Source organism: Triturus cristatus, chromosome 7 (assembly GCF_964204655.1).
Source record: "Triturus cristatus chromosome 7, aTriCri1.1, whole genome shotgun sequence".
Taxonomy (NCBI): domain Eukaryota; kingdom Metazoa; phylum Chordata; class Amphibia; order Caudata; family Salamandridae; genus Triturus; species Triturus cristatus.
This window is the reverse complement of record NC_140590.1, coordinates 1,455,959,428-1,455,974,749: the sequence shown is the minus strand read 5'-3', so window position 1 is coordinate 1,455,974,749 and position 15,322 is coordinate 1,455,959,428.

The following is a 15,322-nucleotide window of genomic DNA, read 5'->3' as shown; positions in this document are numbered from 1 at the left end:
AATTTGTAGCAGCACAACTATCAATATCAGGAAGGACTTTTGTAGCAATTGCTATAATTTTCCATGATGGTCCTTCCACCACATCTGGACATTACACTGCCTATCTAAAATGTGACAAAGGCTGGACTCTTTGTAATGATTCTCAGTTGGTTTTTAAACAACGTTTGCCTAGGGAATTACAACATTCCTACCTAATATTTTTAAAGTCAAAGTTTTAGGAAGATAATTCATTCTCTGAGGAATTTATTATTATAATTTAATAGGACTACCATTGGACAATTTACATAAAGAAGGAGTGCAAAAATACCATTTGGCCTCAAGGAAAGGTATATTTTTGAATTATGGACTTTTTGGTGGTCATTGATTCGGTGAATATTTTAAAGCGGCAACATTTACAGTTTTTATAAGTTAAAGTTATAAAATTTTGTAAGCCGTAAGCATTTCATATATGTGTGATTTCTATTTTCTGGTATTTTACTGAGAATAGCATGTTTTTTTTTTTTTAACAATCTTTCTGATTGTTTATTTTTTGCCCGGTGTTAAGTGATGAGTACAATTGAAATCACTATTTCTAGTGAAATTCAATATATTCTGAGAACAGCAAAAAAGGCAAACAAATTACTTTGTGGAAATTATGCTGTGTTGTAAAAACTGTATTATTATATGTTATAATTTTTTTTTCTTTTCTTTCACAGATCCAAATTTTAAAATAAGCAATTTATATCAATTTAGATTGCAATGAAAATCTGGAAAAAATGTATACCATTTTTTATTCCTATTACTGTGAAGGTAAGTTTAACTAAGTCTCAATATGCAGACTGAGGAGGTCTGCAAGAAGCTACAAAGTTGAAACACGTTTCTAAAAACACTTTGTTTATACCTATGTAGTTTTAAAATCTGACCATAATCAGATATCATGTGACCTGCAAAAAAAGAGATTTGAGGGGTTCATAATATTTCCCATTGTACCTATTGAAGGACCACAATCATTTCAATCATTCTTCTTTGAACATCTTTGCAGACAAAACTCTGTGCTTACCTTCTATCATTCGCAAGCAATTTTAAAAACAGAAATATGTCACTTTTTGTAACATAGTTATTGCCCAAGACAGTCTTTCATATTTACAAAGAGAGGAAAAGGCACTCTGTGCACTTTTTCTATTCCATGTAAATACAACGTCATCATACACACCACTTTGCGTTGAAAGGGTGTTCTATAAGTGTTGTTGTGCATGATTGCACTGAATACTCATAGAACAAGACACATCTCTAGATTTATCAGAAATCATGAATCTCAATATGTGTGTGAATGCTGCACCATTCTAAAATTGGTATAGGAAAGCACAACAAGGAGAATTATTTTCATTTCTCCACATGGTTACATCTTCAATGCATGCTAAAATGTTCAGCATACATTGAAGGAGAAAAATGCATGTTCTCATTGTTTTTGTGCAGGAAGATGTGTCTTCCTACAGAAAAACAAACAGCACATGACACAGATATCCTTGCACTATGGTGCAAGGGTGCCTGTGTCACCACATGGCTGCAGTTTAAGCAGCCGTGCAGAGAGAAGCATATATTTGCAACATATTTATGTACATATGTTGCATCCCTGTGCTTCGGAAGTACTACAGCACACTGCAGTTAAAGAGGTTACTGTGTGATGCTGCAGCACTTCCTCATAGTTCTGCACTTATACATTCACCATACGCTACTAATGCATTCATTCAGTCAATTACGTACTACACATACATTCATTTAAACTTTCACACACTAACAAAGAAATGTAGCTCTTTTTTTAAACCAGGAAAGTTAGTTCTTAGAAGCACTTTTTTTTTCTTCTTTCTTCTTTTATATTTTTTCTTTTGGTTTTTCCAACAATTTTGTGATTCTTTTGGTTTTTCTGGGGAAAAAAACAAAAAAAAAAACAGGAGGAACCAAACAATGAACTTCAGGGAGCAAAAAAAATAAATTAAATAAACTAGCAATTGTGACTTTCTTGCCGGCGGCAGATCAGATCGATCGACTGCTCACCGTAGCACAAAGTCGCATTGCACTTAGTGCAGAGCACTTTTAAAAATTAAAATTGGGTACGGATATCCAAGTTTTGGGCTGACGGATGCACTCTTGAAGTGCTCGGCTGCGATGAGGTGGAAGGCACAGGAGCAGGAGTGTCTCTCATCCGTCGGCATTCTTCACGTGCAAGATTGTTAGGATGAAGGGTCTTTAGGTGCTTCATCATACTAGCCGTCCCGCACAAGTATTTCTCGTTAGGATCCCCTCGAGACAGCACTCTTTTGCAAATCTTGCACGTGACCAAGGTGGCATTGGTCTTCGTTTGCCCCTCGGGAAAAGTAAAACATTTCCACACCACTGAAGAAAAACGTGGTGTGCCTGGTGTCTCCTCAAAAAATTCATCCTCAGATGTATGAGGAGATGCAGGTGATGCCTGCTGCCCTGAAGCCATTTTTAGTAGAAAAAAATTAGAGCTAAGTGTAAGTGATGCTCCTCCAAAGAAGGTCAAAGAAGAATGATTGAATTGGGTGGGGTCTTTCAATAGTTAGAACAGGAAGTGTAATGAACCAATCAAATCTCCTTTTTGCAGGTCACATGGGATCCGCGCACCCTGCGCATAGGCAGCACGCACCCAGTGCGCATCCGCGAAATTGAATTAAAAAGAAATATAGGATTAGATGTAAAAATATATTACTTTTAAGACTAGTTTAGAGTTTGTCTTCAATTAATATTCACATGAAATACATATATATGTTTTTTTAAATGTTAAATATTTCACGGGATCCGCGCACCTACCGCGTCATAGACGCACATGACGCATCACAGAAGCGCGTAAATGTCGCGTTATGTACATCGTACGTGTCTCGTATAGGCTTGGAATCGCGCATCAAACACGTACCCAACGCATACCGTGCGCGGATGCTTTCGCATAGGGATCGAGAACGGTGCGCATAGGCTGCGCGGATCCAAAAAACATGGAAAACATTTTTTTAAAATAAAGTTTTGAACATATAGTTAAAAAAATATTTAAAAAAATATATATAAATATATTTGAAAAACCCAATAAAAGCAAATAATATTTTTTCATTTTGAAAAGATTTAAATGAATAAATAGGTTAAAAAATAGTGTTAAAAAAGAATTTAAAAAAAAACATAATTAATGAAATTGACACACTGAAATTGAAAAATATAGAAATCCAATTAAAATCATTAAACATGATATCTTTAGAGATGAGTTATAGATAGGAATTAGCATTTAAAAAACCTTTGAAATTCACTGAAAAAACCATAAGTTTCATGCACGATATAGTTAGGAATTGGCATTTAAAAAACCTTTGAAATTCACTGAAAAAACCAAAGGTTTCAGGGGCATTATAGTTAGGAATTGGCATTTAAAAAACCTTAGAAATTCACTGAAAAAACCATAGGTTTCAGGGGCGTTATAGTTAGCTGGACAAAACCCTAGAAATTCCCCCGTTATAGTTAGTTCAGCTAACTATAACTCGCGCCCCCGCAAAACACTGCTGATGGCGTCACATATTACATCACTCATGACATGGTCAGTGACATCACTGATGACATCACTGATGACATCTGAAATGACATCACTGATGACATCACTGATGACGTCATCCAGTGAGTGTGTGTTTCTGTAAATTTTAAATATGTTTAATATATATATAGGGAAAAACCTATGGAAGAATGAGTCGGTGTATAAGTGTGTGAATGGATGATTTAGTAGGTGCGTGACTGAATCTATAAGTGATTCATTAAACGTATCTTACTGCAGACTAGTGACTACACTGTGTGAATGTCTGTATCTGTCTGTCTGTTGATGTATAAGCGGCTGCATGGTTTTGTGAATAGCTTTATGAGTGTCTCTATGGGTTATTGATTGGTTGTCTGAGTATCTCTATGGGTGCCTGAGTGTTTGTGTGGGTGGGGTGTGTGTGACTCTGTGCATACATGTGTGAGTGGGTGATTCTATGGGTGCATGGTTTTAAGAGTGCATCTGTGATGTTATGTATGGTTGGGTGAGTGTATGTATGGGTGTGTTAGGGATCTCAGTGGTACATGTGTGACTAACTACATATGTGAAAGGCAGTATATATGTGTGTAAGAGTATATAAGTGGGTATATGTGAGAACGTGTGATTGTGAGAGTGGCTGTATGGATGAGTGTGTGCTTGTATCAATGACTGTATTAGAGCGTAAGAGTGTGGTACTAATTTTAAGTGAACTTGTGTGTGTATAACTGCATAGGTGAGTAAATGGGAGTGTGATTAATTATTTGCATGACTGACTAGGTGTGAGAGTATCTCTATGGATGATTGGTGGTGTGTGATTGTCTATGTAGGTGTATAAATGCATATGATAGTCCTGTACTGAGTGACTGTAAGTATGAGGGACTGTACAGGTGAGTGAGTGGATGTGTGTGTAGATCTAAGAGTCAATGAGTGGGTATGTAGTTATTGGTATTGGAGTATCTATGGTTTTGAGAATGGATGTCTGAAATTTTGATTGAGTATATCAAAGGGTGTGAGAAGATGCACTAATTTATCACATGGATGACGTCATCAGTGATGTCATCAGTGATGTCATTTCAGATGTCATCAGTGATGTCTCTGACCATGTCATGAGTGATGTAATATGTGACGTCATCAGCAGTGCATTGGGGGGGCGCGAGTTATAGTTAGCTGAACTAACTATAACAGGGGAATTTCTAGGGTTTTGTACGAGGGAAATGTCCAGCTAACTATAACGCCCCTGAAACCTACGTTTTTTTCAGTAAATATATTTATATATATATATATATGTGGAGTTAGGTATAGTAAAACTTTGCTTTCCCATAGAAACTTACCTTCTTGATACACAATATTTTGTCCACAAGATATTTTGGCCTCAAAATTTTGTTCAAACACCTATATCACCAGCAAACTTTGGAGTTGGGTGGGCTGCAGTGCTTAATTTGAGCCGGTGGGTTCCGGTGCTCAGCACCAGCATTTAATTTTCAACAGTGGGGCTTGTACCAGTCTGCCACATGGTGGCGCTGTTGAAAATTATGTCTAAGCCTTTCTTATAGCTTTGGGGGCCTAGAGTATGTTGAGTTGTCACACTTGTAACAGTGTGATGATTAGTAATTGTCAGCGCTGGCAGGGGCAATGTTTGGTGCAAGCTGCAGGGGAATCCTAGCGAGGGCCCTAGCACTTATTTTTTACAAATTAAGCACTGGTGGACTGCCCTTCAAGGAATGTGAGTGATGGAGGGTGGTCCAGTAGCACGTGTGTGTACCACTCCAGGGGAAGATGGAAGAGGTCTTTGGCATGGCCTGGGTGTCAATAAAGCTTTATTCGATTAATGAAAATCAAAAAGGCACACATAACAATTACACATCATAAAAAGTATATTATCTTATAAAGATTAAAAACCAAACAAAAAACTTTAAATAAAATAAAAACAAAATTGACTTCATGACAAGTACATATTGCTTCAAAACATCAGATCAAACAGCAACTTTTTTCTGACCATAAGAGCCACAGTCAAAAAACTTGCATTACTAAAACAGATTAAAGGACTCATTGGCATTTGTAAGTAAACCAACGCTAGTCTAACTTGCGTAAATACGTGATCCTTAAGTAAAGGCATTATGTAACGATGCCAAAGGGATCAATATTGATCACATAAAAAAATTAAAAGGTATCCTGTGGAGAACAGTAATCACAAGAACATGGGCCTCCCTCATCTACTTTGTGTCTACCATGTGCAATGCTAAGGACCAGTGCAGAAGGTTTAATCTGAAGCTGGTCAACAAATATCGATGTTGAGAACATGTTACTATGATTGCATAAGGCTCCACCAGGGGGCAGGTTTTTAACATGATATAAGATCGCACTGTAGGTTTAATAAGTCCCTCCGCCGTACTTTCTAAGCCCATGGTACGAAGGAAGTAGTTCCCTCCTTCATGGTGATGCTATACGGGTTCTCAAATAAGCCAGGATGTCACAATTTACATTTGATATCCTTGATGTATTTAATCCATTGCATGTGTAATGCCCTATTTAGTGCCAGGCAATCCTCAATAATTCCATGATTAAGGGCTAGCATGTAGTACACCAAACCCTGATCAATCAAAGTAAAGGAGCAAGTGCTAATTGGTCACTTATATACACCAACCCCAGCTCTTCGTGCACTGTTTATACAGGTACTGTCTGTGAAACAGCCAACAACTTTCTCAAAAATGTATTTTTAACAACCTGAAGGTCCCTATATCTAGATAATCCCAGATTTCGAGGTGCATTTGGCCTGATATACTTTATTAGAAAGTTGAAGACAATGGAGTGCCCCGGGCTTCTAATGGCCGGTAGAAGCCCGGAGCTCCAGCATTCCAGTGCTTGTTCACAGCTGTTGCAGTGTACAAAGGCCTCACAGAGCCCAAGGGATTTCAATCCCCTCGGGCTCCGTGATGCCTTTCTTTTACAAATTAGAACATTCTGCCCTCTAGTGGCGGAATGTTCTAATAGCCTTAGACTCCTCAGTAGTGGGCTCTACCGGACATTAAAGGCCCGCTTCCTTCTTAAAGGCCCTCACCTTCAGCTCAGGCTTTTAACACTGGAGTGAGCTTTCAATGGCCATAGAGCCTGCTACGGCTGGCTTGAAGGCTATAATGAGTATCTGCACCAGTTTTGCCCCCAACCTTTTGGCAAATTCTAAAGTGGCAGCTGCTTATCTTGCACAAACATTCCTCTTTAACTTCCTTTGGGGGGCCTACAAGCAGGTCTCATCATGAAGGACCCCCAAGTAGATAAATATGGGTACCCTGTCAGTTCTACACCCCACCAAAGCAAAGCTTGTCCTATGGCCTGCTTAGGAGAATTTAAATCAGTTCCTGAACACGTATGAATGAAGAGGGGGATGTAGCTGAAAGTCTCATGACCCCCATTCACCACACGTGAATTATATTCCCACTTAAGGGTGATTTGCAGCCAGCTTTTTGTACAATTCCCAAGAGATTGGAGCATTGCAGGGGTTCATCCACGTATGTATTACAACAGGGCAAAGGTCAAATTCAATGTTATTACCTTATCACACACTAAATGGTGGCATTACTGTTTACTGAGTCTCAGATTCCATTTTACAACCAGTTTACAGAGCGAAGGACCCTGGCTTATTTTAATAAGGCCTCCTTTGTGAGAGTTTAACTTGCAGCACATTATTTTGTTCATAACTTGTAGGGTTTATGCATAAACCCTACAAGCAGATCCATGGAGAGACATATGCTAGTTTACCACTGGCACCATGCTCCACCCCAGGATTTACTTCTGGCGAGTCGCGTCCCACTCTCTCCCCACGCTCGAACATACTAAAATATAGGCATTTTATGGCTTTAATTCCTAAACATTTGTTGGTGCTAGTAGCTGTGTATTACTCCTTATTGGTCGAGACTCAAACACAGGGTACTGACATAATAACGAACATTGGCAAAGCCAAGAGGTCTTGCCAATGCGACTTATTGGCTTTGCCAATGCCTGTTGGAGATTGTGTGCCATGTGGCCAAAAGTAAAGAAAACAAATACGACACAACTAAGTGACCGCTGTAGCTGCATCATTTTGTAGGCCTGTGCGTTCGTGATGAGGTGTACGTACATGTGCCATTATACATGCGTACCTACAAAATGACATGTGTGAAAGTGCTTTTTTAGGGCAGAGGGGCTGGCAGGAATCGCTGCCTGGTCTTCCCCCCAAAAATACTAAAATCGAAATAAATATTTTAAAAAACAAAAGACAGTGCGCATTGGTAGCAATGGAGAAACAGGTGGGAAAGAACCAACACATTCCGCCTAACTGGATAAGCATTTGTTTCCCCCTCCCAAGAAGCTTGCACAGTCTGTTTGGCTCGACCTAAAAAAAGAGTTTATAAACTCATCCCCACACCAGAGATCATTCACAGAGGTGGTGCTTGCACTCTAGGTATGTGCTGAGCTCAGTTCAGTAGAAAGAGAGCAATTACTGAGGTGGGGTAAGTTTGGGGGACCCAGGTGAGAGGATCAATGAACTAGCTATGACCTGGCTCTGAAGAATCTGTGAATAAAAAATATAGTGACACCCAGCGCTTTGAGTGGGATGAAAAAACTCGGAGGGTCTCTCAAAGGGGCGTTGTCAATGTAATTAAGGGCGAGGCTTAAAAAACAGGTAAGCTAAAAATCTGTGCTTAACATAGTGTGTCGCTCGTCTGGTATTTTGCTGTTTCTATCATTGCATCTAGATATATGATACAACAAGTTATAGTAAATCAACAACAAGTCAGGACTATTGGCTTTGTCAATAGTTGTCAGTTGCATAATATAAATAAGCAATAACTATGGCTTCATTGTATATAACATTTAAAATGCCTCAGTTCTGAGATGAGACTGAAAGAACTAAAACGAGTCTCTTTGATGTTACATCAAAGGCAGTGAAGGGTGGTCCTGCTGCAGAGTTATGATTTTTTTTCACCCCGAGGGTGAGGGTAAAAATGGAGAGGCTGATAGGGACCCGTCTTAGTACCTGCTTTAAAGAACTGCGGATTCTGAGTACCGGCAGGACCCAGCCCACTTAAAGCCCCGGCGCCACTATGTATTCCAAATGCAGGTCTTCACATAAATTTGTGTGGGAGACATACAAACACCTTCCACAGGTTACCATGAGTTAAACGACAGAATTATTAGTTTGTGGGAATATAATTCAGAGCATTGTTTATCACCGAAGTGGCGAGTTTTGCTCTGAAAGTGAAGGCCTTCTGAGGAGGGCATGATGAGTCAGGGAGAGCGCTGGGACCGTGACCTGCCTGACAGGACCTGCCCCCGGCCACCCCCTTAAAGAGCCATTCCAGCCATTCAAAGAAGAGCCAATTATCTGCTGTGCTCCTGCATCCTCATTTCACTTCCGCTTCTGACGTAGTAAAGCGGGACTACTCGGAAAAATAGTCCGAACTCTGTTTGGCCTTCGAGGAAAATATTAAAGCCTTTTCACTTTACTCAAAGCCTCTCAATTTTAGATGTTATATTTTCCCTTGTACTCTGCTGCAGTTGATTTTTTTTTTACATAGCGCCAAGACACCTCATGGAAATTATTCGCCTGCCACTTTTGTCGGACGAACGCTCACAACTGACAATATTTTCCCCAGACCTCTCATGACTTCAGGGTGAGACGCTTCCCCGCTAACCCCACCTGGCACCTCTAAGCACAAGCTGACTGGCAAACCTGCGAAAAAATCCATATTTGGCAAAGCAAAATATTTGCATTCATCTTCTGTGGCAAAACTGAAGTAGGGAAAAATAAGATGCCCCTAACTCAAACTGCACATTCATCAAATTTATGCATGTATGGTTGTGTACATGGGGTGAAGCAAACACCACAGCTTTATCGAGCGCTCCATTTAATATGAATATAGTGCTTTACATGCGCTTGTGCTCAGTGCAGGTTAAAGCGCGTCATGCGTGCTCTGGTGCACTGCTACAGTGCGCATGTTAGTGTGTATACAAGGTTCACTTGATGCAGCTAGTGCAGACCACCCTGTGCTCTTGATGTTGTGCAACGAACCATCACATGCCATACAGCATTTTATATGCTTGCGGATGCTTATTTGTATAAGTGACGCATTACAGCAGATGCCATCGTTATCTACAGTGCTGTGCAGTGCCTCGTGCCACTAACAACTTTACCGTCACCTTTAATGTCTAAGGGGAGCCCATGCACTCACGCTTCTCCACTGGAGCTCGCATCTCACAGAGCGCCCGACATGAGGTCGGCGCTACAGTTCACTATGACATGCCCCTGATTCAGTCTTTTATGCGTACATCCCTTATCAATAAATCTACGCACCTGTGACTCGCGAGACGCTGTGAAGAAATGGCCAGCAGTATAGTGCCGCAGAAGCTCTAAAAGTGCAACATGGATGTGCACACAAGCTGTACAATCAATTTACTGTTTTCTTGTGACTCGGTCACAAGATGGCTGCCAACACTTCCTGGTTTGGAGTGTTGGCAGCCAATTAGATCTCACAATAAGATGTGTGGTTAGGCTCCGCCCAGATATCAATATTTTTTTATTTTTGAATTTCTTAGAAACTACTGAACAGATTCACACCATTTAAAAAAAGGGCGCTTTCTGAACCAAGAGCTACCTTTTTGCCAAATTTGGTGTAATTTAGTTTGGGCTGTAGCCTGTTCCAAAACTTCCAATGGAAATTAACATGGAGAAAATGCGCTTTGGGGCCCCCCTTTTTTCTCAGCCCCCGCTTCACGACTCACCCCAAAACTTTCAACAGAGAAACTAAGAGAGCCGACCCATTTGTTTTGAAAATTTCACGAAGATTCATCAAACAACGGCACCAAAGATATTGACAAAGATATTGACAAATCAAAAAATGCTATAATATATATATATAGCTTTTACCTACTGACGGTCACTAGTAGGGAGTTATATTTAGGACCTTGTTTCCATAAGGCAGAGCATTTTTCGTTTTGCAAAGAAATGGGGCATTGTTCGATGAATCTTAACGGAATTATTAAAAAGAGGTTGCCAATCAGATTCAGCTGCTGTTTGGAAAGTCCTCAGGTGATTCATCAAGTGGGTGCAGAGAAAAAAGGGGGGTCCCAAAACACGTTTTCCCCATGTAATTTCCCATAGGGATTTTGAACATGACTACAGCCCGAACAGCTGAACGTAATTACACCAAATTTGGTAGAAAGCTAGATCTTGGTCCCATATCATTAGTGATGCAATATGTGAGGTTATAAGCAGTGCAGTCATAAGCAGTGCATTACAGGGACTGTAAACTATAGTTAGCACAGGCAACTATAACTGCTGAATTTCTATGGTTTGTGTGTGTAAAATATGAACCTAACTATAACATCCCTGTGATCTTTGATTTTTTCAGTAAATGTCTAAGTTTTCTTAATTTTACTAATCTTTTTAATATTCACAATTAACTCTGTGTTGACTTGATCCTACCTCTCTGATTATATCTTTTTATAGCTAATTATATATTTTAAAATTATGTATTAAAGAGTGACTAAAGGGTGAAATAATATTTGGGGCCATATTGAGAAGGAGGGAATTGGGGAATCACACCTTGAAAGCATGCACTCTTTCTGCGCAGCTTTGCACATTCAGAGCTGACATTAACGGATGCGCTCTTGTTGTTCCAGGCGGTTCTCCATAAATAAAGGCTGCAGCGTGGGTACGCAGCCTTAACGGACACCGCACCACTAGTGGCTGCAGCGGGGGGATGTGTAAATTATTTTGGCTCTTGTTCATTGCACTTTGTTCTTTTAATTGTGCTCCTAAAAGGGACTGATAGATTTAAAAGCTTTTACTGTTTAAAATCTTTTTAATATTCACAATTGACTCTGTGTTAATTTGCTCCTAGATTTCTGTTCATAGTGCCCTTACAACTGATTATGGGGCACATGTATCAAGTCATTTTCCGTTTGCAAACCATTTGCAAATGGAAAAAGGCCATTTCCAATGCATAAAAGGCTTGACATTTGCAATTCAGGTAATTGCAATTGTGAATGTATTTAGGGAATCACAATTTGCAATGTCGATGTATGTAGCCTACACTAAATGTGAACTGTGCAGTTAGGAAACGCTAATTACCATCAACTTCAAATTGATTGTAATTTGTGCATGCTGTGAAAAATGCACAATTTTTTTTTTCATAGTGCCATGTAGCGCACACAGGCCCTTAAGGCATGTGTGTGCTTTACATGTTCACACTTACATTTTTTTGGGGGGGTGCTTCAGGGGGGCCATAGGCCCCCGGGCACCCGTGGATTTTTATTCGCAATTTGCGAATACAAATTTGGTAATCGCAATTTGCGAATGCATTACCATTCTTTCCTATAGGCCTGTAGGCCCATAGGAATTAATGAAGTCACATGAGCTAATAGCAATTCGCAATTTCCGAATTGCTATTTGGTAATGTTAATGAATCGCTAATTATTTTGTGATTCCTACATGCATAGCTTTTTGGGAAACCAATACAGCAATTCGGTAAAAATCGCTTTTCTACAGTCGCAAAATGTATGCTTCATGCATGTGACCCTATATCTTTTAAAATTTTGTTTTAAAAATGACTAAAGGGTGAAATATTAGTTGGGCCTTTTTGAGAAGGGGGGCATCGAGGAATCACACCATGAAATCACACGCACGTTCTACTCCGGTTTGCACATTTAACTCTGCCATTTAAGGAAGTGCTCTAGTCGTTCCAAGCGCTCCGCCATAAATGAAGGCCGCAGCACAGACACACTGCTGGCGCACCATTGGTGCACCAAAAGCAAGCCCTTCTGCACCCGTCCATGCCCAGCTGGTACCAGGGCCAGGGATTATGCCTTTCACATACAAAATAAAGTTAGATATACCTCAAGCTAACTGTGTGCACTTCAAATCACCTTAACTGACTCTTGCTCCCACTCCATCAACCTTAATTGTTCAACATTGGTCTGCAATAGCGGCGTACTGTACACTCAGCTTGTACCGACTCAGCAAAGCGTGAATCTCAAACCAATAGCGTAGCAAATTTTTCTGGTCACTTGCCGCTCCCTGGCAGCTCATAAACTGGACATTTTTTGCTTTAAAGTTGAGTCAGCACAGGATGTGCTATTCCTCACTGAAACTTGGGTCTATGAGGACCCCTCCCCTGATGTGCTCCAAGCCCTACCACCAAGTTACCTCATCAGTAGGTTAGACCAGCAGGGCAAGGGAGTTGGTGGGATAGTCATCATAAACAGGAAAATGCTCAATTGTTCTTTCACACCACTCAGTACTCTGATTTGTGATTGTCCGCTTTTTTACATGACACTAAATCCTTTTGTACAGACCCCGCCTATATGCTCATTTGGTGGCCGCCTGGAAAATGCCACAGATAGAACCAGAATTAGAGAAAAACTGAAAAAGATATAATAGTCTGGGTAGTAAAATGTTGGAAAAATGTAGAAAAAATTTGACCGCGAAACCATCGGGTCCTGGAGCTTTCCCTTTTTTAAGAGATGGGAGAGCCTGAAAAATTCCTGAAAGAGATATATTAGATTCTATGGACGAAAAATCTATTTTACCACTGTGAGGTTGTTAATTTGTTGGAGATATGCATCAATCTGAGATTAATGGGATGGGGATTCGGTAGAATATAAAGATTTATAGTACTTAACAAAAACAGACAAAACGGCATTATCTTTGAAAATTGTTTTATCTGTATCCATAGGAATCAAGTGTGTGACGCTGATTCCGTATTTTTGAATAATTAGCTAGAAGCTTTTCCTTTTTATTTAGATTTAGACCACCATAGTAGCTTACACTACTGTCATGGGTACTGCTCAGCCACATGGTGTTGTCTAATAAAAATGGCATTATGTATGATTCATTGATTCAAGCAATAATTCATGAGTATCCTTGCTTACTTGGGTTTATGTTCATTGGTATCATTGAGTATTTGGTTTGCAATTGCCAATGCTTGTTGCTCATGTACTGACTTTGCAATTGCCAATGCTTGTTGTTTATGTAATGACTAAGCTGTGGCAGCTCGCATAGCGCATGCTGCGGGGAGGGCGGGCGGGTCGAGGGAGGGGCAGGGTGGGAGGGTAGTAAACTCAGACATTCGACGGAACGGAGGAAAGCAATAATTACATTCCTCTGATCCATCGTATGACCGAGTTTATTACCCCCCCACGCTGCCCCTCTCCCGACCCAGCCCACCGCCCCGCAGCACGCCCTATGCGAGCCACCACTGATCAAGACACATGCAGCCTGCCTAACAACTGTCACAGTAAGAAACGTGCAACTCCGCATTAACGTACCACAATTTAAAGTATTGTAAACATGTGCCATCTAATTTGATTATATAATTGCTCCTTCTGAACCGATGGCTCAACTGACAGGAAAATACGTGTACATCTCTGTCTATTTAAAGCTGCACTGTGCTTCTAGTTACTGCTTGGCTTCTTTGTTCCTGGCTTCTGCTCACCTGACTGACTCCAGCTCAGCTGTCCTCCCTTCCTGATCCCATGGGCCCCTGCAAACCAGCCTCTGCTGCTCTCTTATGTCTTTCTGGAATTCCCTGCAGCTCCTGGAAACAAGCATTTACAATGCAATGGTCTCGGCAATATTATAGGTAGAGCTATTGGTATTGCTCATTATTTTTTTATTATTTTTGTATCCCTAAATAAATGGCATTGTTATTTCTATTGGCATTAGTTTTTTTTTTGCATATGTGATACCTATTGCATTAGCAGAGAGAGAGTGAGGTAGTGAGATAGAGAGAGAGAGTGAGGTATTGAAATAGAGAGTGAGGTAGTGAGAGAGAGTGAGGTAGTGAAAGAGTGAGTTAGTGAGTGAGGTATTTTCTGACGTAGTGAGATAGAAACAGTGAGTGATGTTGTGAGATAGAGAAAGATTGAGGTGGTGAAAGAGAGAGTGAGGTAGTGAGGGATGTTGTATGGTGCTGAATGAAATCATGCTGTTAGGAGTTATGTGGCATGATGGCTCTGTTGGAAGGAATGCAAGAGAGAGGCGACAAAGAGAAGGAAAAGCTGGTAAGGATGAGAGTGCATAACATGGGAAAAAGACAGAATGAAGGGGAGAGAAGAAAAAGGAAGCAGGAAAAGTGGATAGAGCGGCAAGTGAGAGAAAGGCTAGAGGATGGAAGAGCGAGGAGGGCAGAAAAGGGAATGAAAGGAGGAAAAGGGACAGCAAGAGGAGTGCGAGAAAGGAGAAGGAAGAGAAAGAAAGGAGAAGAGTGGTAAGAGTAGAGGAGGAGGGAGGCAGACTCAGAACGGGGAGAGCTGAACCGGCTGCAGTCAGTGCAGTCGATGCTGGTCCGCACATGTAATCCCTACATGTTCATGTTAAGCTAGAGCTTTTGAACTGTGGTGTTCAATCCGTGGCTTTGGGATTTTCTTCCACAGCAGCCAATCAGCAAGCAAGTTCCCGGGGAGGCGAGCGGACCGCCATCAAAGCCAATCAGCAATCACGCTCCGCTAGACTTTTACTGGTTCCTAAAACAAGAATTCAACTGCCACTCGGCATACCTCCGAGTCAACCTCAAACAAATGCCAGAGCTTATCTGCTGACACCCAAACCGGCTCGCAGGAAGGGCGGGGTGGCAGTGGCTGGCCAACCACATCCACCAGCAAGGCCCTCGATCTCTGAGACCTGCGGGTGTGCCAAAACACAACTCACAGAGGGAGGGGCCCCGCGGGGAGTCACAAGAGCAGGCTCGCGTCCATTCCGAATGTCTCTACCTGAGCTTCTCGCTCGCCCTTTACTGTGTG